This window comes from Gopherus flavomarginatus, chromosome 11 (assembly GCF_025201925.1).
Source record: "Gopherus flavomarginatus isolate rGopFla2 chromosome 11, rGopFla2.mat.asm, whole genome shotgun sequence".
In the NCBI taxonomy this organism is placed as follows: Eukaryota; Metazoa; Chordata; order Testudines; family Testudinidae; genus Gopherus; species Gopherus flavomarginatus.
This window is the reverse complement of record NC_066627.1, coordinates 11,693,731-11,715,106: the sequence shown is the minus strand read 5'-3', so window position 1 is coordinate 11,715,106 and position 21,376 is coordinate 11,693,731. Positions and strand designations below refer to the sequence as shown.

At 46.9% G+C, this 21,376-nt stretch overlaps 1 pseudogene; it reads left to right on the top strand.

The window, feature by feature from the left end:
- Positions 1–17,738: 17,738 nt before the first annotated feature.
- On the top strand, positions 17,739–18,692 carry LOC127031165 (olfactory receptor 14A16-like; annotated as a pseudogene).
- The last annotated feature ends 2,684 nt before the right edge of the window (positions 18,693–21,376 follow it).

The following is a 21,376-nucleotide window of genomic DNA, read 5'->3' as shown; positions in this document are numbered from 1 at the left end:
TGATCTGCTAAAAAAAATTCAGAAAAGCATAACAGAAGGTACCCAGATCCTATAGCAATGAAAGAAAAAATAAATAGCTGAGGTTGGGTTTATTAGATAGATAGATAGATTCAGGGTGTATCAAAGTTTATATTTCTCTCCATATGTCAGCAAATATATATTTCTTCTATTTTATCTTACTCCTAGTGATGCTCAGAAAGAGTCCTGGAAATATTTTTTCTTATGTAAAATTTAGACTTTTCTTAGACAATCTCAAAACCAGTGTGTGACCTTCAGTAAGTCATTTGAATCTCCCTGTGCCCCAGTTCCCCTTATGTAATATGCAGGTGATTGGGACCAATGGTCAAAATTTCAGGAGAAAAAAAAATGATAGAAGGGAAATGGAGAGGATAATGGAAATGGGGTATTTTGTCTTGATCTGTAGGCAGCCAACTCCCTGGCTCCCCAGGCGGTTGCCTTCAAGATCGATCTGATTTCCCTGGTGTGCATCCTGGCTCCCAGAAGCCTTCTCCACCTATGTCTCATATATAAGGCTATGTTTTAGTCATGAGTATTTTTAGTAAAAGTGATGGACAGGTCATGGGCAGTAAACAAAAATTCATGGTCCTTGACCTGTCATGACTTTTAGACTCTTAGACTCATAGACTCATAGGTCAGAAGGGACCAATATGATCATCTAGTCTGACCTCCTGCACAAGGCAGGCCACAGAACCCTACCCATCCACTTTTATAACAACCCCTAACCCAGGACTGAGTTATTGAAATCATCAAAATTAGTCTGAAGACCTCAAGCTGCAGAGAATCCACCAGCAAGCGACCCATGCCCCACGCTGCAGGGGAAGGCGAAAAACCTCCAGGGCCCCTGCCAATCCGCCCTGGAGGAAAATTCCTTCCCGACCACAAATATGGCGATCAGCTAAACCCTAAGCATGTGGGCAAGACTCACCAGCCCGCACCCAAGAAGGAATTCTCTGCAGTAACTCAGTTCCCATCCCATCCAACATCTCCCCGCAGACCATTGAGCAGACCTATCTGGTGATAATCCAAGATCAATTGCCCAAATTAACTATCCTATCATAACATCCCCTCCATATACTTATCAAGATTAGTTTTAAAGCCAGAAAAGTCTTTTGCCCCCACTACTTCCCTCGGAAGGCTGTTCCAGAACTGCACTCCCCTAATGGTTAGAAACCTTCATCTAATTTCAAGTCTAAACTTCCTTATATCCAGTTTGTACCCATTCGTCCTCGTGCCTACATTAGTACTAAACTTAAATAATTCCTCTCCCTCCCTAACGTTAACCCCCCTGATATATTTATATAGAGCAAGCATATCCCCCCGCAGCCTTCTTTTGGCCAGGCTAAACAAGCCAAGCTCTTTGAGTCTCCTTTCATAAGGCAGGTTTTCCATTCCTCGGATCATCCTAGTAGCCCGTCTCTGGACCTTTTCCAGTTTGAATTCATTTTACTATATATCCCTGACTAAAACTTGCAGGGGGCTGCACGGGTGCACTGTGGGTGCTGGGGGAGGGCAGTCAAGGTGCTGGGAGGCAGGTGGGCAGCAGCACGCAGGCCGTGTTGCCACTGGTGCTAGGGGGGTTGGCGGGGCTCCCTACCTGGCTCCATGCCTCTCCCCCCTCCCAGCAGCAGTAGATTTTGGGTATGGGAGAGGGCAAGGGGTTGGGGCATGGGACGGGGTGAGGCAGGTTCTGGGCGGTGCTTGCCGGGGGGCTCCCTCACTCAGCTGCTAGACAGAGATGTGGCAGCACTCATTGGCCACGCAGGCCAATCCCAGTTGTGAGCCTAACTGCAGGAAAGTGGATACAGCTTCATAAACAGTTATTATAACCTATAGCAGCAAATGTTGATGGGAAAAGGTACTAAAAGACAGAGAGACTGGACTAGTCTGAAGAAAAAGGCCGCCTGATATAATCAAGGACTGTGTTAAGATTGCATGCCTGGTACACAGGGTAAGTGTGGGACTGGAAATCAATTGGTGTGTCGGAAATTAGTTCTAAATGATGGACACAATAATTAGGGGATCTCTTTATCTCTTTATATTTTCTGGTCCTTAAAAAGAGACTTCAGAGGGAAAATTGAGGAATGGGGGACACAGATATGGAATCTGGCTGACTGAAAGACAAGGAAAGGGGAAGGAGTGAGCTTCACAGTCTTGGCTGCCACCTCCACCGTCTGCTGGGATCCCAGTGTCCACCGTGACACTATTGGGCCTTTGTCATCCTAATCGTGAGAGATGTTCTCATCAGACCAGGCCAGAGAGAGGGATTCAGATGATATCGCCCATTCAACTGACTCCAGCTCAAGCTCAACCACTACCCGAGATGGGAGACTTTGCCGTTCCCCCCCACTCATATGCCCTTTTCCTTCCCCACCTTTTTCCTTTTCTTTTTCTCCCTCTCCTTTTTCCTTCTGTCTATTAAAAGTCTGGCTTAGCTGGCCAAGATGGCATCTTCTGCCACATTTCTGTAAGCTTTTGGCCAAAGAGGCAGCTAAAAGCAATGTCCAAAACAGCCTAAGAACATAAGAACGGCCATACTAGGTCAGACCACAAGTCCATCTAGCTCAGTATCCTGTCTTCTGACACTGGCTAATGCCAGGTGCTTCAGAGGGAATGAACAGAACAGGTAATCACAAGAGATCCGCCCCCTGCTGCCCATTCCCAGCCTCTGGAAAACATCCTGGCTAATAGCCATTGAGGGACCTATCCTCTATGAACTTATCTGGTTCTTTTCTGAACCCTGATATAGTCACGTTACACAGAGCAGAGCCCTGCAACCCCATGGCCTCACTCTCCCATCGGAGCCTCGCAACCTCGCGGCACCGTTACCTCAGCCAGAGCACCTCAACCCCACAGCCCTGCTCTCCCGGCCAGAGCCCTGCAACCCCTCTACCCTGGACAGAGGCCCTCAATCCTGCTGCCCCACTCTCCCGGCCGGAGCCCGGAGGCCCTGATACTCCGGTTAGAGCCCCCCAGTAACCGGATCCCCGCTCTCCACGCCAGAACCCCGCAACTCAGCAGTCCCACTACCCTGGTGGCAGTGCGTCAGGTCCCGCAGCCCCGCTACACCGACAAGAGCCCTGCAACCCTGCGACCCCCCTCTCCCGGCTGGAGGCAACCCTGCAGCCCCGCTCTCCCTACCGAAGTCTGGCAACCCCGTGGTCCCGCTACCCTGGCCGGAGCCCCGCAACCCTGCTTTCCCAGCGGAGCCTCGCAACTCCGCATCCCTACTCCTTTGGCTGGAGACCCGCAATCCCACTGTCCCGTTATCCCAGCTGGAGCCCAGAGGCCCCACTACCTCAGCTAGAGCCCCACAACACTGGAGACCCGCTCTCCCAGCCAGAGTCCCGCAACCCCACAGCCCCACTCTCCCGCCCGGAGATCCACAATGCCACGGCCCCGCTCCTCCGGCCAGAGCCCCTCAACCCCGCATCCCTGCTCCATCGGCCAGAGCCCCGCAAACCCACGGCCCCACTACCCGGCCAGAGCCGGGAGGCCCCACTACCAGGCTAGAACCCCGCAACCCCGTAGCCCCGCTTTCCTGGCCAGAGCAATGCAACCTCGTAGTCCCGCTCTCCAGGCCGGAGCCCTGCAACCCTATGGTTCTAATCCCCCAGCCAGACCACTGCAACCCCGCAGTCCCGCTACCTCGGTGGCAGCGCGGCAGGTCCCACTGCTCCACTACATCGACCCGAGCCCTGCAAACCCACGGGCCTCGTCACCCAGCCGGAGCTCAGAGGCCTTGCTATCCCGGCTAGAGCCCCGCTGCCCCAGCCAGAGCCCCTCAAACCCGCCGGCCTGCACCTTCAGCCGGAGCTCAGCAACCCTGCTGTCCCGCTCTCCCAGCCGGAGCCTGGAGGTCCCCGCTACCCAGGCTAGTGTCCCTCAACCCTGTAGCCCCGCTCTCCTGGCCAGAGCCCCGCAACCCCGGAGCCCTGCTACCCCGGCCAGGAGCCCCTCACACCTGCAGCCCCGCTCTCCCGGCTGGAACTCTGCAACAAGGTAGCCCGGTCTCCCGGCCAGAGCCCTGCAACCCCGTGGCCCCGCTACCTCTGCCCAGCACCGCAAATCCCGCAGTCCCGCTACCCCCGTCTGGAGCACCACAACCCCGCTGCCCCGCTTTCCCGGCTGGAGCCCAGAGGCCCCGCAACCGCGTAGCCCAGCTCTCCCGGCCGGAGCTTCCCAACCAATCACGGCCTACTACCCCGGCCGAGGGCGGAAACTCCCACGGTCCAGCTACCACGGCTGAGCACCGCAACCCCGCAGCCTCGCTACCCCGGCCAGAGCCCCTCAACCCCGCATACCTGCTCCTTCGGCTGGAGCCCAGCAACCCCGCGATTCCGCTCTACCGGCCGGAGCCCGAAGGCCCCGCTACCCTGGCTAGAGCCCCGCAACCCGCAACCCGTAGCCCCACAACCCCGCAATCCGGAGAGTACATGCCCCATGAATCGGGCCCTGCACTGGTTAAAGCCAGCCCTGGAGCTGGGAATAGGTTTAAGTCTCTGATCCCGTTTAGGGTTTCTCTGTAGGAACAATTTGTTCACAGCCAGCTGGTGAAGGAAATGACTCTGCTCCAACCCGCTGCAGTCTAACTGTCCCTACACACCCTGCTGACATGCAGTAACAGTTGATTACAGCACTTTGATCTAGTGCTCTTTGAAACAGAACAAGATCAGCAGGGTCACATGGACAGTTAGCCCACTGGCTAGTGCAGTGTCGATTCACATCCCAGCTTGCCGCAAATTAAATGTTCATGTACACAAGCCCATAGTCCTTTACATCCCAGCCAAGCCTGCCCAAGGAGGGGAGCAGAGAGCGCTCATCTATAGTGTGGATCCCTGGCTGCTAGGAACTGCAGAGAGACCCAGCAACTCAGGAAATCCAACAAATAGACATGGAAATGGCCACTGGATAATACAGAGATTGATTAACAGATAATGACCCATGATTCCTCAGTTCTGGAGCATCAAAGCCTTCACAAGTTGGGAAAAAATCCACAAAAACTGTCACAGTAAGTTTGCTTTTTCAGTTACATATGATACAGTTTTAACATGTAGAACAAATTTTAGAATATATATATATAACAAGAGAGGCTTCTTAAGACTTGCTATCAATCCTCTAAAACATACTGAACATGAGAGATTTTTTTTAAGCAGACAAACAATTGATTTTTCAAGAAGTCCCCAAAATCCCTAAATTGTGGGGTTTTTGCAACCAAGAACCAAACCTATTCAGCCACAAATGGCTGAAAACTGAACATTTTCAACAATCACTCCCCCCACTCCCAAAAGGAGTTTTATTTTTTCTGCATATCTAGAAAAAACAGAAATCCTATTTTTGCTTTACATATCTAGATCCATAGATATGCAAAAATAGGATATATATGCAAAAATAGATGTAGATGTAATTGTATATACATACACACAGAGTGGGTAGCTGAGACTTATTTGGAAAAATTGTTGGCTTGAAAACCCGATTTTGCTTTCAAATGAATTTAAAGAGAAAATTTCTGGCCACCTCACCCCATATTGGAAACATAGCATTAAGTTCGGTTGTGGAACACTAATATTGTCCACTGATGCCATAATTTCAAAACCATTCATTTTATTGCAGCCATTTTCATTTTGATTTCACAGAGAAGCTGCAGAATGGCAAAGCTGAGTAGCAGCAAAGCTAAGAGCCCAGAGAATATGTTCTATACACGCTTTTACAGTCAAGGTCAAAGTTGAACCAGGCAGCCAAAGTTTGACCCTGCCTGGGAACATACAAGGGGTAGTGGGTCTAGAAACCAGATCTCGTGGTGTAGCTTCATAGCCACTGTGCAGCACTGCCACCAGTGGAGTACAAAATACTGTAAGTGAGTGCAGAGAACATACACATGGTAAGACATAGACTATCCCCCACAGAGCTCCCTGTCCTAGTGGACCAGGCAGAAAAAGGGAGGGAGGGGCAACAGAGTCACAGGGAGGGGAAGTGACTGGCCCAAGCTCACACAGCAGGTCAGTTTAAGATTCAAGAAAAGAATCCAAAGAATGTCTTGTAATATCAATAGCTCTTCTCCTTCCCTGGTGTCTACTCCTTGCTGTATTCACAGAAGGCCTCAACGTTTCCAGGCAAAACAAGCTGAACTCTTTTAGCCACCTCTTGTAAAACAGGCTCCCCATTGCTGCAATAGGACAACTGTCATTCCTAGGACTCATTAATTCGGGATGTAATTTTATTCCATTTTTATGCTGCATTGCATTGAGCCCCATCTTGGAACAGATCCTCAGATGGCGGGAATGGACAACGCTCCATTGACTGTAAGAGAACTAGGGCAATTAACACTAGTGATAATGCATCTGACAAGTGATCTGATTGTCAGAGGTCAGGAACACTCTAATCCTAACCCTTGTCCTTCCCTTCACAGAGGCAGCACACAATGAACTGTGAAGGAAAATGTCCAACCATTTATATAATTGTATATACATACAAATTGTATATACATACAAATGTCCAACCATGTATATAATTTATATAATTGTATATACATACAAATGTCCAACCGTGTATATAATTGTATATACATACAAGTTATATATACATACAAATGTCCAACCATGTATATAATTGTATATACATACACACAGAGGGTGTAGCTGAGACCACCGTGACCAAGTTCCGTCTCCTGGGACTCTCTGAAACAAATATCAACAAATATAAAACCTCAAATTCTCCTTTCCTAGGCAGAGCTTTTTTACCCCAAAAGGAGACGAACCAAAGGTTCCATGAAGTCCATTAGAGACCTTACTATAGCTATTGATTTTGTGTGCAAGGTGCTTAGGTAGCATGATGATGGGTGGCACTATAAAGCCCTAAAATAGATAGATAGATAGATAGATAGATGCCAATTTTTCTCTTCATGATTCTCTCTGTCTATTTGGTCAGATCATGCAGTTTCAACAGAGGTGAAGCTGTTTATGGGAATGTGTCAATTTCCTCAAAGCATTGAATGGAAACCAGGTGTAGGAGAAGGAGAAAGCCCTTACACCAGGCTCCATGTTTCAGGCTAAAGCCTAAATAAAAGTCATACCCTGCTGATGTAAAGCCAAGCTAGCAAGAGTCAGGCTCTGAGCAAAAATCAGGCCTTGTTACAAAGCAGAGGTCTGCTTGCAGAGTCACTGTCTGGTACGTGAATTTGGCAAGAGTAGGACTAGTGCTGCAAAAACAGAAACACTCCAAAGAAGTGCTTTGCACAGTAAACGCACCCCAGAAGGAAAGTAGCAATACACCCCGATATCAGGCATGGTATAAACACACTCCCTGAAGGTGATACAGGGCCACACCAACACCTCCTAAGGATAAGGTCACGATGACAGGATGATGGATAGAGATGTTTTGATCGAACCAACAGGTACAAGGTAAAGGGTGGTAACTAAATATGTCAGAAGGGCTATATGTAACTTGTTTGTATCAATGTATAGAAGACGGGTTACAGAGGTGGTGTCTTTGTCTGGCTGAGGGGGGAGAAGGCGGCCCATTGTAATGGGCATACATGTCTTAGTATCCCTGTACAATCTATGGGGTGCTATTATTGTTCTTCATTGACAATAAACCTGGCCAAGTGCCTTGGCCTCTGAACTGAGTCTGTGGTCTTCTAGGGCAGTTCGATCAGAGCCTGCCATACTGACTACTTGCCCAGAGCTAATGCAGCACGCAGAAAGAAGGAAACACCCCAATGGCCCCCTCCCTCAGGGAGTCCCCTGGGAAGGTAGATCAGCACTGTTTATTGCTAACACTGTTGCAAGCATCGCAAAGCATTTTGCGGAGGGACAAAGATGTGTGAGTGAAGAGTGGAAGTTTCCTTTGCAGAGTCCGAGAGGCTGAGGGGGAGAGAAAGAAGAAGAGCAGAAAACGGGTTAACTTGACACTGCAGCTAGCAAGCTCAGTCTGAATATAAGAAGCTGACTCCATCCTAAGGCCAGTTGCTACCTGCCAAGACAGAAGGGGGAAGTCCAACCCCCACCCCCACCCACACCCCAACCCCCACCCCCTGGACTAGCCGTGGGAAGGAGAGTTGTTGAAAGAAATGCAGGGGCCTGGGAAAGGAACGCGATGGCAAAGGCCAACCAGGAACAAACAGAACTGTCTCATGGACCTGAAGCTGATGTATTTTGGGGAAAGCGGAGGAAGCTGCGGAAGGCTGGCTTGAACTGGTACACAGAGCATGGAGAACAAAGGTTCCTGAAGGAAACGCACCCCAAAAGAACCCAGGACTTAAAAACCCTCCTGAGAGCTGAAGCAAATCAGAGAACACAGCAGATTCTTGGATGACCTGGGCCCAGGACAGCACTTCCATCCACCTTTTCCCCCCTTCTTCTGCTCTTCTTCTTACATTACACCCAGGCTTGGCCAGCTTTGGGTTGGGCATATGTGAATATGAAAGTGGGCTAGGACTTGGGGCATTAATGTTTTCTGCCTTCCTCTGAGTGATGTGGAAGCATTTCCAGCACTCTCCACTTTTATTTTATTATTTTGTCAATAAAGCTTTAAAAATTTAGACACTTGGTGTGTGCTTTGTCATCTCCTCCCCAAAAGATCCTGTAGCCCCAGCCTGAACAACTGTGGGCCCCGGGCAGATTAGTAATGAAAATCTATCACAAGAACACAGACATAGCCAACAACTGACAACACCAGACAGGAAGTCAGGCTATCTGGCTGGCCAGTGCGCCTCCCCCTGGGGTCCTGTCACTCCAGCTGCCAGCCAACCTGCTCCACAACTGCCTGGCTGCTAGGCTCACAAATCCTCAGCAGTCCACCTCACAGGGCACTTGGTAGGTGGGGCTTGCAGATAGCTGCCTCCCCAGGCTAAAGGGGAGAACGTGTGACTGCCCCATGCGTCTCCCCGGCCCCATGACCCCTCCTGCCCCCTGCACCCAGCCCGTGGCCACAGCTCTCTCCCCATCCCATTTTAATTGTGGGAAGATGAGGGAGGGAAGGCTTCTGCCTATGAGAGCCTGGTTGGGACACTCGCTTTCACATACACACATACACACTCACTTCACCAGGGAGAGCAGCGAAATGTTCCGGAGGGAGGCACAGGGAGAGAAGGACAGAGCCCCTCTCCTTCCCTGCCCCTGGCAGGCCAATCTCGGGTGGCACTTAACCCTCACATGCATCTGATGAAGTGGGTATTCACTCATGAATGCTCATGCTCCAAAATGTCTGTTAGTCTATAAGGTGCCACAGGACCCTTTGCTGCTTTTACAGATCTAGACTAACACGGCTACCCCTCTGATACTTAACCCTCATACCTCCCTTACACATTGCCTCTGGCAGGATGGAATTTCTGGAGAAAGAGCCAACAGAGCCAACAGCCCAAGTGTTCACGGCTTGGGGTGCTTTGAATTAGGGAAAACAGGGACTCTCACAGAACCCCCAACTGTTGGCTACAGAGTCACTATCTTTGTCCCAATGAGGAGTTAATTATTTAGACAAAGTTGAATGGTTCCAACAAGAAAAACTGGGGGAAAAGTCCAAGACTTTTTCCATCCTGATGTTTAGGACACTTGTCTGAAAGGAGGGAGAGCCAGGTTCAAGCCCTTGCTTCTGACATCTAGAGAAAGATCCCTCCTGGGGAGGCTAAAGGCATGTTTCTGGTGAGTGAGGGAAGACTGCACAGCTGCTTCCAGGGCTTCTATATGTTCTATTGAAAAAATTAAGACTTTAGACCCTTGGGCTAATCATCTGGCCATATAGGCTTAGGATGAGCAATGAAAAATAAAATACCAAGGGGCTTTTAGAAATCTTTCTGAATGAAGGCTGGGATATTTGAAAGGGTCTCCAGGATCTAGGTGGGTCATACGCATTTTTCAGTCAATGGGCACCTGATTCTTTTAAGCCACTCTGAGAACCCCTGGCACAGATCACAGCCTGGAGTAAGAATTCACTGTATTGTTCCAGACTCTGCAGCACCCACATCCCTCTATTCCCACTCTAATTGCACAAGATGCTGCAGGTCCCTCCACTGGGCCAACCCCGTTCCTGGTGACTTTCCATGAAAATGAATGGATATGAACCTAGGATAACTTTGGCCCATCCTGATAAGATGTTTTTCAGTAATTCCCCTGCTAATTCCCAATGGGGATAATCGCAGCTCTACACTTCTCATGGGGATTTCCTAGGAGATTCTCCTCTCAGTCTGATTGCTTTGGTTGCTATAAGTACCTGAATCCTATGGCTGATATGTCCCTTGAACACCATTCAGAAGCTTAATGCTGTGTCAAGGTCTGAAACTAGATTGTGCCCCAATAAGGAATCATTAGAAAGCAGGACAATCCCTGGCCTTAGCCGCCACTGGACCTGTGAAAGGATATGATGTCTCAGTTCATATCCCATTTCCATGTGACTGTTACAGACATATCAGAGCAGGAAGGGACAGGCTGGCTTGGGAGATAAGAGATGAAGCAGTTGCTTTCATTTCTAGACCAACTGTCCCAACCGAACCCCACTGAGCAGTGGTCAGATCCACAAAAGGATTTAGATACCTCTGTCAAAAATTTATATCCTCAAAACCTCTGCTCAGCTGCTGACTAACCCTGTAAGTGCCTATGTTTTTCTAGCTATAGACAATTACAGTCTCATGCTGCATGGATTTGCAGATGGTGACATAGTGGCCATATAAACCCAAGGTTTGTTTTATTAGGTTCATTTTGCAAATCACAGGCTTAATATTTCTGAAATTCAGGAGAACCCCAGGCCTTGGAAGTTAACAAGATAGAGATAGAGCCAGAATTGCAAAAGGACTTAGGCACCTAATTGTTCTAATAGGTGCCCAGTGGAATTTACAATTCACTTAAGCAGACTAGGTGCCTAACTGCTATTGAAAGTGAGCAGGACTTAGCCACCTAGCTCACATAGGAGCTTTGATAAAGCACACTAAGTGCCTGTCTCCATCTTAGGTGCCTAAACGACTTTGTAAACAGAGAAGCTGGGCTGGAATCAGGAAACACTGCAGGAGAACCTAAGACTTGTGCTATGCAGGAGTCAGACTAGAAGATCACGATGGTCCCTTTTTGGCATGGAAATTGATGAATCTGTTAGCATGTAGACCTGTTAGTCTGAGATAGAATTTTGGGTTTTGTTTGCCTGTTTGACTTTTGATACTTTTATATCCTTACTAATATGTGTGAACAAAGAACAAAGACACTGTGTGTTGCATTTCCCACAACCAGATGGGGCTTACAGTACAATGAGAAAAGATAAGGCATATAGTTAAAGTGATCCTGGGCATGGTGGGAGTGTAATATATGAGCATACTCTGGAAGGCTGCCTGGCTCCTCTCTTAAGCCAAGGTCAAGAAACCAATTAGGAGGGGCAAGGAGGAACGTTGGAGGGAGGCATAAGAAACACTAAAAGCCAAAGAGATGCCTGTTCCTGACCAAAGCATAACCTCACTCCTTAACTCTCCCATGGGATACAAAAGAGGTGGTACTGTAGACCCCATATTCAAGACCCTCCAAAATGAAATATGACCATAAATTGTACGAAGTGGGACTGATGGCATGCACTGCAGGCATATTTGGGCCTGTTAAAAAGGAGGGGACCAGGAACATGGGGACAAAGGCTCTTGCGGTGTCAGAGCTATGGACATGCTTGCTTGAAATTGACCCTAATAAACATTGGTCTTCTGCTTGCTATCTGCATGATAAGAACCAGGGGAAGGAGTGAAAGAAAATCCCCCAACAGAATCAATTAATCTTTGCCTCTGGACTTCTGCTTCTGAGCTGTGTAGGGCTCCAGAGAGTGACTCTCACAAGCCCTTCTGAAATAGACACAGAAAAATCCCATATCATAAGTCCTTTAATGCCAGCAAAGCTCAAAGCCAGCTACACACAGCTCGTCTACAGAGAGAAACAACTTTGGCACTAGCTCTGCAAGTTCAGTCTCAGAGTCCGTGTTGGCACTTTTGGAACTATAGCAGCAGAGCTAAGTTTCCATAAATGTGCCAGAATAACCCTGTAGCGTAGACACAACCAATAGTGAGGGATGGGGGGTTAATAGGAAAATCACCTAGCTGAGCAATGGCAGCTAGATTGAAGTATTCTTCCATCGACCTTACTATGTGTACACCTGGCTTAGCTTGTCATAGCTACATCGCTCAGATCTTTTCACACTCCGACCAGACATAGGTGTATTATAGCTGCCAGGGCACGTCTGGGGCACACACAGAGGGAGGCATATAGTTACCAGGAACTGGGGAAGAACTTCTCCATAGTTCTCTGCAGATGGGCTCTACTACCTCCTAATTTTTCAGGGCAGTTATACCCTTGTTACCCTCATTGTGTGTCATTCTGGTCCTTATCTATTTTCTCATTTTGGAACACACTTCTTATCTTAGGCTATTTCCAAGGTTCCCTGCTCCATTGGAACTTTCCAGCTCTCTCAACATCTGTTGGTGAGTCATTAAGTATGCCCTTCTAAGAGACATGTTGATTCATTTCACATCTTGTAGTTAGAACATTGCTAAGATATCTCTATAAAAGTTCTGAAAATATGCTAAGGGCTACTGCTTGGAAAAATTCCACTCTCTAAAGTTAGCTTCCTCTTAACTGTAAAGCATCATAGGACTCTTGCAAGCCTTAAAGTCTTTCTTGGCCTATCTTAAGTGTCAACACTCCCTTAAAGTCAATAGAGTGGCATCTATTTCCACCCTCTGGCAATCTGCTTCAAATATGTTTGATAATATGCAGTATACATATGGAACAAATTACAACCCCAACCCAACAATCTTAGGAACAATAGTTGTTCTATTGCAAATGATAGAGAGCCTATTTTGTGAGAGGACACTAAAAGAGTTAAGTTTGTTTAGCCTAGCAAAACACAGGCTGAGGCAAGATACGGTCGCTCTCCATAAACGCTTCTGAGGGACAAACCACCATTGAAGGAGAAGGGCTATTGAAGCTAAATGGCAATGTTGGTAGAAGAACAAATGGGGAGAAACTGTCCGTGGGTAATTCAGTCTGGAGATGAGAAGAAGATTTGCACACATCAGAGGAGGGAGGGTCGAGAAGAGCAATGGCCCAAACAGCCTACGTAGTTTTAAGATGGAGTTTGATAACTGTATTGCCAGGTTTGTATGATAGAGTTGCCAGTGATATCAAGGGATTGGATCTGATGACTCGGGTCATGCCAGTTGTATGTTCTTATGGTAAACAGCAGGCTCACAACTTGGCCAGGAAATTGAAATTTTAAACCACTGTTACAGCCTGATTCCCTCTTCCCATTGAAAACAGGACATGGGCGCGCCCAACATCCGAAGTGGCAGCTTGTCTGTGATGATTCCACCCAATGTCACGTCGTTGGCCTGCTGCTCGGCTGTGCACTGATTTATGGCACCTTCCACTGAACTTCGCTATCACACGCAATAATGGGCTGTTACCATCCCTCCGCTACTGCTGTGTTGTATCGTTTCCCTCTGTGCTGAGCGGGTCAGTTGCCCCCAGGAGACTTGGGTTCTATTCTTGGCTCTGCCACTGAGCTGTTGTGTGACCTTGGGCCAGTCCACTTCCCCTCTCCATGCCTCTGTTTTCCCTCCCTCCATCCCATTTCTCTGCCTTGTCTAGGAGGGCTGTGAGCCCTTTGAGGGATGGGCTGTTTCTGATTATGTATATGCTCCATCTTCAGCATTTGTGCTCAGCTAACAGCAGTGCTCTACACAGGATACAGTGCTAGACTGAAAAGCTCAGTTCTAGTTCTGTTAACCCCTTATTTGTCCTTGGGCAGGATATAGACAGACAGAAATTGTCTGCTTGGTTCAAATCTGTCCCTGACTGTAAAGGTGCCAGCATGTATAGAACAAATTCTGTGGGCTCTCAGCTTTGGTGCTTTGCAGTTTTGCCATCCTGCAGCTTCCCTGGAAAACTGAAATTAAAATGGATGTAATAGCATGAATGGGCTTGAAATTATATTATTGGACAATATTAGTGATCCCCAGTTTTGTGGAAAGCTAAGCTTCCAGTTAGGAGTGATCAGAAAGGTTCTGATTAAGCTGTTTTTTAAAAGGAAAATTGGGGTTTTGATTATATTTCCAGGTAAAGTCTCAGCTATCTTTCCCCTCCTCCAGCGTGTGTGTGTGTGTGTGTGGGTGTGTTGTGTGTGTGTGTGTGTGTGTGTGTGTGTGTGTGTGTGTGTGTGTGTGTGTGTGTGTCAGAAAAATTGAAAACCCATTTTGGGGGACTTTATGGCTGAAATTTACATTTTCATATGACCCACATTTGGGATCCTTTAAGCTAGATGTTGCTGAGACATAAGCTAGGAAAAAGGTTTCTAGGTGTTTTTTTTTGGGGCGGGGGTATTTTTGGTTTTGGTTTTTCCTTTTGGGGTTTTTTTTGTGCAGAACTAGAGGTCAAATAATTGATGTGATGCAGTTCAAAATGCTCTTGATCTGTTGACTTTTACAAAAGGTAATTCATAGCCTCCATAAAAATCTTTGGGGAGACTAAATTGAGAATGGTATTTTAGAAAATGTCCATTTTTAGTGTGCATGCACCAATGCAGAAAAATGACTAGAAAGTTTCCTTTCCCAGCAGTTTATATTCTTTAAAGCTTGACTCTTGTAGGTGTTCTAAAATATGATTTGCTGTAAAGTTTGGTGAGCCACTGGCAGGCATGGGGTAGCTTTAGTGATCTAAATCTGGGGTCATTTCTCTGCAGGTATCCTGTGTTTCTCCTACCCTTCCCCCAAAAAAACGTTTCCTTCTGCTGTCTTGCACTGTTAAACTGAGAGGTACTAAGGACTGGATGAATCACAGAACATGCTGAGATGGATACCTGTGAACTTACCCTTCGGTTAACATAACTAAGAGTAAATTAATCACAAGTCCCCACCCACCACAAAAGGAGTTTTGGACTTAGTGGCAGGTAGTTACTAAATTTGTGAAGCCTGGGTGGCAATTTTATTTTAGGAAGAAGGCCATAGAAGAAGAGGGTGCTGGTCTTCAGGGGAAAGTGCTGGAGCTTCCGTCTCCACGACTGTCCTATCCACCTCCACACACATAAAGGGCTTTCAAAAAGTCCCCCCAATTCCAAATAAATGAAGCAAACTCTAACAGGTCAGAACCTCAGCTGGTGTAAATATGGAGATATACCTATATCATAGAACTGGAAGGGACTCTGAAAGGCCATCAAGTCCAGCCCCCTGCCTTCACTAGCAGGATCAAGTACTGATTTTGCCCCAGATCCCTAAGTGGTCCCCCTAAGGATTAAATTCACAAGCCTGAGTTCAGCAGGCCAATGCTCAAACCACTGAGCTATCCCTCCCCAGACCTTGACCAAACCTTGATTGAAACCAAAGGGCCAGGTCATCAATTGCATAAATAGCCCTAGCTACCCTGAAATCAATGGCACTATATCAATTTACACCAACTCAGGACCTGATCCTAAGTTTTTAGTCTTTGCCTCTGGATACCTCTTAGTAACCAACTTCAAACACCCAGGGCAGCCTGACCTGTGGGTTCTTTTGGTAGCTGCATCCCAAGAGCTGCTGATGCAGTGGAAGAAAAAAAAATTCTCTTCTCCCCTGGTGGTAATCATGTGGAGTTAATGAAGGAATAGGTTGTCCAAGGCCAGCTGGGGCTCTGGTGCCACTAGGCTCTTAGCTATTATAGGTCATATGTCTCTGATATATATATGTATTTGATTTGTCAAATACCTTAGCCAAACCTGCCTTGTTTTTAGCCAAGGGTCCTTCTGGAGATGCTGCCATTGTGCATGATCAAGGGCAGGTCATATTCCCACTCTGCGGAGTTAGGTTCGGTTAGGGCAGGTTGTCAGGGTGACTTGTTCAGAGGTCACATCAGAGGTGGGCGTACAGCCCTGGAGACCAGATTCAGCTATTTAGCCCCAGAGCAAGGACATACAGGGATGTAGCCACCTTGGATGCTGCACAAGCTGGTATCAGCTCTAGAGTTGGGAGGCGCTTTCAGCTCTGATCCCATTTAGACCATCATGTCTCAGCTAAACCTGTGCAAGGAGGGGAGCAGGGAGCGCTCATTTGTGGAGTGGGTCCATGACTGCCAGGAACTATAGAAAGACCCACCAACTCAGGAGAACCAGTGACAGAACATGGAAATTGCTGCTGGATAATGAAGTGATGGCTCCATGAGAGAGATAAGGTGATAGACTGTTGTGCATGGAAATATATAGATACATAGTGGCCAATAGTTTCTAGTAATGGAGGATCAAATGAATCGCAATTAAGGAAAAAAATTGTCCAAAGACCAGCACAATAAGTTTTCTATTGCAACTAAATATGTTAGACTATTAATGCACAGGGCAAATTTAAGAACATAAATGTGAACTGCAATTAAAACTCTTTATGATGTTTACTATCAATTCAATCAAACAAATAGAGCCAATCAGATTTATTTATTTTATTAGAAAATTTTGACTTTTCATAGAAATCTATAAAATCCATAAATGTTGGGGTTTCTGCTGAAAACTGAAAAATTCCAATCAAAATCCTCCACAAATTAAAAAAAAATCTGTTTTTGGATAGATCGATCGATCGATCGATCGATAGATAGATAGATAGATGAGACCTTGCATAAAAATTTCTTTAACTGAAAATCCAAATTTTCTTTAAAAAGAGTTAAAGCAGAACATTATTGACCAGGGTGGGAAGTACTAATATTGTCCAATGATACCATAATTTCAAACACTGTCATTCTGTTACATCCATTTTTATTTCTGTTTCAAAGACATAACTGCAGGATGGCAGAACTAAATAAACAGCAGAGCTGACACCCAGGGAATATGAGCTGTACCTAATAGACATGCTAGAACCTTGAAACTCGGAGTCCGGTTTGAATCAGGTAGTCGTAGCTGTCTACCTGGACCCTGCCCAAGGACATGGAGGGCACATCTATAGCACCGCTGGGAGCGAGTTTCCCAACACACCTAGGCAGACTTCACCAGCTCTGTGTTAAACATTGAGGGGTAGATGGGGACAGCGCAGGCAGCAGCTCAGTCTCGCCACTTCAGTGGAAACCTGGATGGACTCTGAGGCTTCGTAGTCAGCTGATGCCCATTCTACCTCTGGCATTTAGAATGCTCAGTGAGTCTGTCCTCTTTCATTAGAATGTGGGAACTGGACTGTCTTGGAGTTCTAGTACTTTAGTTTTGTGCCCAAGTTTTTTCTCTGTTGTTTTACAGATTTGAGGGGCCATATTTGTTCTATCTGAGGGTTTGGGTTGTAATTTATTCCAGTCTTTAATGCATTTGATCAAGTGACGCCTTGGGCCACATCCTCAGATGGTGGAAAGTGATGCAGCCCCATGGCCTGTAAGGGCATTACACCAGTTGACACTAGTGGGATAACACACCTGGGTTATGGTCTGATTGCATACAGCAGTTGTAGCTGTGTTAGTCCCAGGTTATTAGAGAGCAAAGGTGGGTGAGGTAGTCTGTGTGGCTCGAAAGTTTGTCTCTCTCACCCACAGAAGTTGGTACAATAACAGATATTACATCACCCTTCTTGTCTCACCAGTGCTCTGATTGTCGGAGGTGAGGAGCACTCCCTGCTCCTAGTCAATTGAAGTGACAAGTGCTGTGCACCATTGACATTCAGATCATGGGGTATTACTCAGAAGGAAATAAGGGTAATTCCCTCTGTTGCTCTAACTTGACTGTTGTCCTTCTCCTTCTCTCCACAGCCATCACACAATGTGCTGGGGAAGAAAATGTTCAACCGAACCACTGTGACCGAGTTCCTTCTGCTAGCGTTTTCTGATGTTAGGGAGCTGCAAATTTTGCACTTTGTGGTGTTTCTAATGATTTACCTGGCAGGCCTGATGGTGAATCTTCTCACCATCACAGCCATAGCCTTCAACCAACATCTTCACACTCCCTTGTACTTCTTCCTGGTGAATCTGGTCATCCTAGACCTTGGCTCCATCTCTGTCACCCCCAGAAACCCATGTCCAATTCCCTCATGAACACCAGGGTGATTTCTTATTCTGGATGTGTCGCCCAAGTCTTTCTCTTCATGTTCCTTGGTTCAGCTGATCTCGGCATCCTGACTGTCATGGCATATGACCGATATGTCGCCATTGCCAACCACTGCACTATGAGAGAGTGATGAACAGGAGAGCTTGTGTCCAAATGGCAGCCAGTGCCTGGATCAGTGGTATTCTTTACTCTGCCCTGCACACTGGGAACACGTTTGTAATATCCTTCTGTGGAGGTAACAGAGCGGATCAGTTCTTCTGTGACATCCCCCAGCTACTCAAGCTTGCCTGCTCTGACTCAGACCTCAATGAAAGTGGTTTTATTGCCTTTAGTGCATGCTTAGTCTTAAGTTGCTTTGTTTTAATAATTGTGTCATATGTTCAGATCTTCAAAACTGTGCTGAGAATCCCTCTGAGCAGGGCCGGCATAAGGCCTTCTCCACCTGCCTTCCTCACGTTACAGTTGTCTCTTTGTTTATTTTCTCTGGCATCTTTGCCTACCTGAAACCCAACTCCAGCTCAACATCAGGTCTGGATCTCGTGGTGGATGTTTTCTATTCCGTGGTGCCTCCAATGATGAATCCGATCATCTACAGCATGAGGAACAAGGAGATCAAAGCTGCCCTGAGGAAATTGATTGGACAGAGGTTATTCATAATCAATAAAATGTTCATCTTTCTCCTTTGATTTTAATTTCCTTCTGTGCTTCCAGGGGTGCTGGAACAATTTTTATAGTGGGGGTGCTGAGAGCCATTGAACCAAGCTTTCTAAACACTGCATATAATAGAAACTACTTCAAGCCAAGGGGTACTGCAGCACCCCTCACACCCTTAGTTCCAACACCCATGTGTGTTTCTTTACAAATAAATCAGCTGATGACATTTTTGTCTCCATGAGCATATGATTTGCCATCTCTTTATACACAAAGGGGAATTTGCATGGGGAAAATGAAAACACCACTCAAGTCAGTGGAGCTACCATAAATTTATACCAGTATGAATAATATCAGCATCTATTTGTCTGTCTGTCTGTTTATCTGTCACAGGACTGAATACTGCCACCCATCATCATGCTATCTGAGCACCTTCTGTATAATACCAGTAGCCATATCAAAGTCCTTAGTGGACTTCATGGAGTCCCTGACTCTTCTTTTTGGGAGTACAAAATTGGATTGCAGTATCAGTGCAATAACTGTTTTTTTTGCTTCTGTTTCTGATTTTTAGTTTATATTTTTTTTACCTAATCAGTAGGTGGGTTTATTTCTTTCATTGTTCCATTGTTTTTAAGGTGGGACTGACTGGGAAGATGGTAAGTGTTCATTGAGACAGCATTGTCAATGTTTTGCTACCTATTGGGGGTGCCTCTTCTTCACCTCTTTGATGGGGTTTTCTACACGATCGGCAAATTTTCTTTCTACAATGATAAAGGTTTGACAAGTGTCTGCATGGTTGAGTTCCTATTGAAATAATTATATGAATAGAGCTGGGTCATTACTGTGTTATTAATGATGTGTTAGGGAACCAAGACCCTTAGGTAGACATCTTTTTATTATTGTAACTTAAATAAATAAATCTATGCTGTGTCATTCGTGCTATGGTGGGAAAGGGTTGCTTGTTTGTTTGTTTCAGAGGAAGCTGTGAGTATTTCTGTGCATATCCTCCAGGAGGCTCACTACTCCCTGAAATTGTTCTACTCTTTATCTCTGGATCAGAGATCACAGCTGGGGGTCCCTAGCTTGAATGGGAGCTTCAGCTCTCCACTCTGCAGCCTGGAATTCCCAAGAACCCTGGCTCAAGACAGGGCTCTGAGGGCTTCCAGATTCCATGCCATGGAGCTGGGAGCCTGGAATCCCAGTGTCCACAGCTCTGGGCTAACCTTGCCATGCAGATTGTCCTGGGCCAGGAACCCAAAGGCTTCCATATTCCCAGGCCAACTGGCTCCTTGGAATCAATGCTGAGAGGGGAAGCCTGGGGAGCCAGGGTTCCCAAGAGACTGGAAGCCCTGGGGTACCCAGTCTGGGACAGTTGCATGGCTGGCCAGACCCTGAGCAGCAGTCCCTAAGCCCATTCCCTAGGCCCATTCCTGCAGCCATTGTTCAGACACCACTGCCAATGACTGTTGCCAGAACCATGATCAACAGCTGCTGGAACTGGCCCTGATATCCCAAATTCAGCCCTGAACAAGCACAGCTTCTCCAAGATGGAGCAACAGCAGGAGTTGAAAAACTATTTCAGATCCCTGCAATAGGCAGAGAAAGGGCTCTGGGTCCTCAGTGCGGGACACTGTGTCCCCAATCACATGGTCTTTGTCAGCAGGACTCTAGGGGCACAACACAAACCATGTTAGGCAGAGCTCTGTGCCCTGAAGGGGGGTTTGCTGAACAATGCCCCCCCACCCCAGGTGGAGCAGCCATTTCTAAGACGCTGCTTCCAAAATGCTTGAGTTTGATTCTCCAACAGGTCACCAGCCCTGGTGGACACTGACCTGAGGAACCTCCAATGAGATCCTCAGTTTCCTGCCCCAGGTCAGGAGGTGGCAGTGGTGGCTGGTTGTTGTTCAGCTTGAGCCTTAATTTATGGAAGGTTTATCTGGAGCATGGTCCAAGCACAGGACTTAGAACCAGAACAGAGTTGTAATCAGACTCCTCTCTACCCAGGGCTATAGGCTGTTTAGCCCATTCCTGGACATGTGTGGTGCATCTCCTGTTGGCCATCTCTGTGATGTAGCTCCTTCACCTACACAGGGACATGGCACACTGAGGACCTTCCAACAGCTCCCATTCTGTGGCCACCTCCAGGATTGATGATGAGCCGTAGACATGCCATACAAGGAGAGGAGAGGGTGGTGGTCCTCAGGAGAAACTTTTGGAACTTCAGTCTCCAACCTCGCCCTACTCCCCCCCTCCACACACAAAATGGTCTTTCAAAAGACACCCCTAATCCCAACTAAACAAATAAACTCTGACAGGCCAAATCCTCAGCTGATATAAATCGGCCATAGCACAATTGAAATCAAAGGGCCAGGCCATCATTCGGCATAATTAGCCCTAGCTACTCTGAAATCAGTGGAACTGTATTAATTTATACCAGCTCAGGAAATGATCATTCTTTATTAGAGTTTGTCTCTGGCTACCTCCTAGTGATCAATTTCAAGCAGCCAGTTAAGCCTGGGCTGTGAGTTCCTCTGGTGGCTGCATTCCAAGAGCTGCTGAGCCAATGCAGGGGCAAAAAAACTCTGTTCCCCCGAAAGTAATTATGTGGCATGAATGAAAGAAGAGACTATTCCAGGCCAGCGGAGCTTCTGGTGCTCTAAGCTATTGTAGGTCAACTGTCTGTGCTATAAATATATATTTGATTTGGCAAATATCTTGG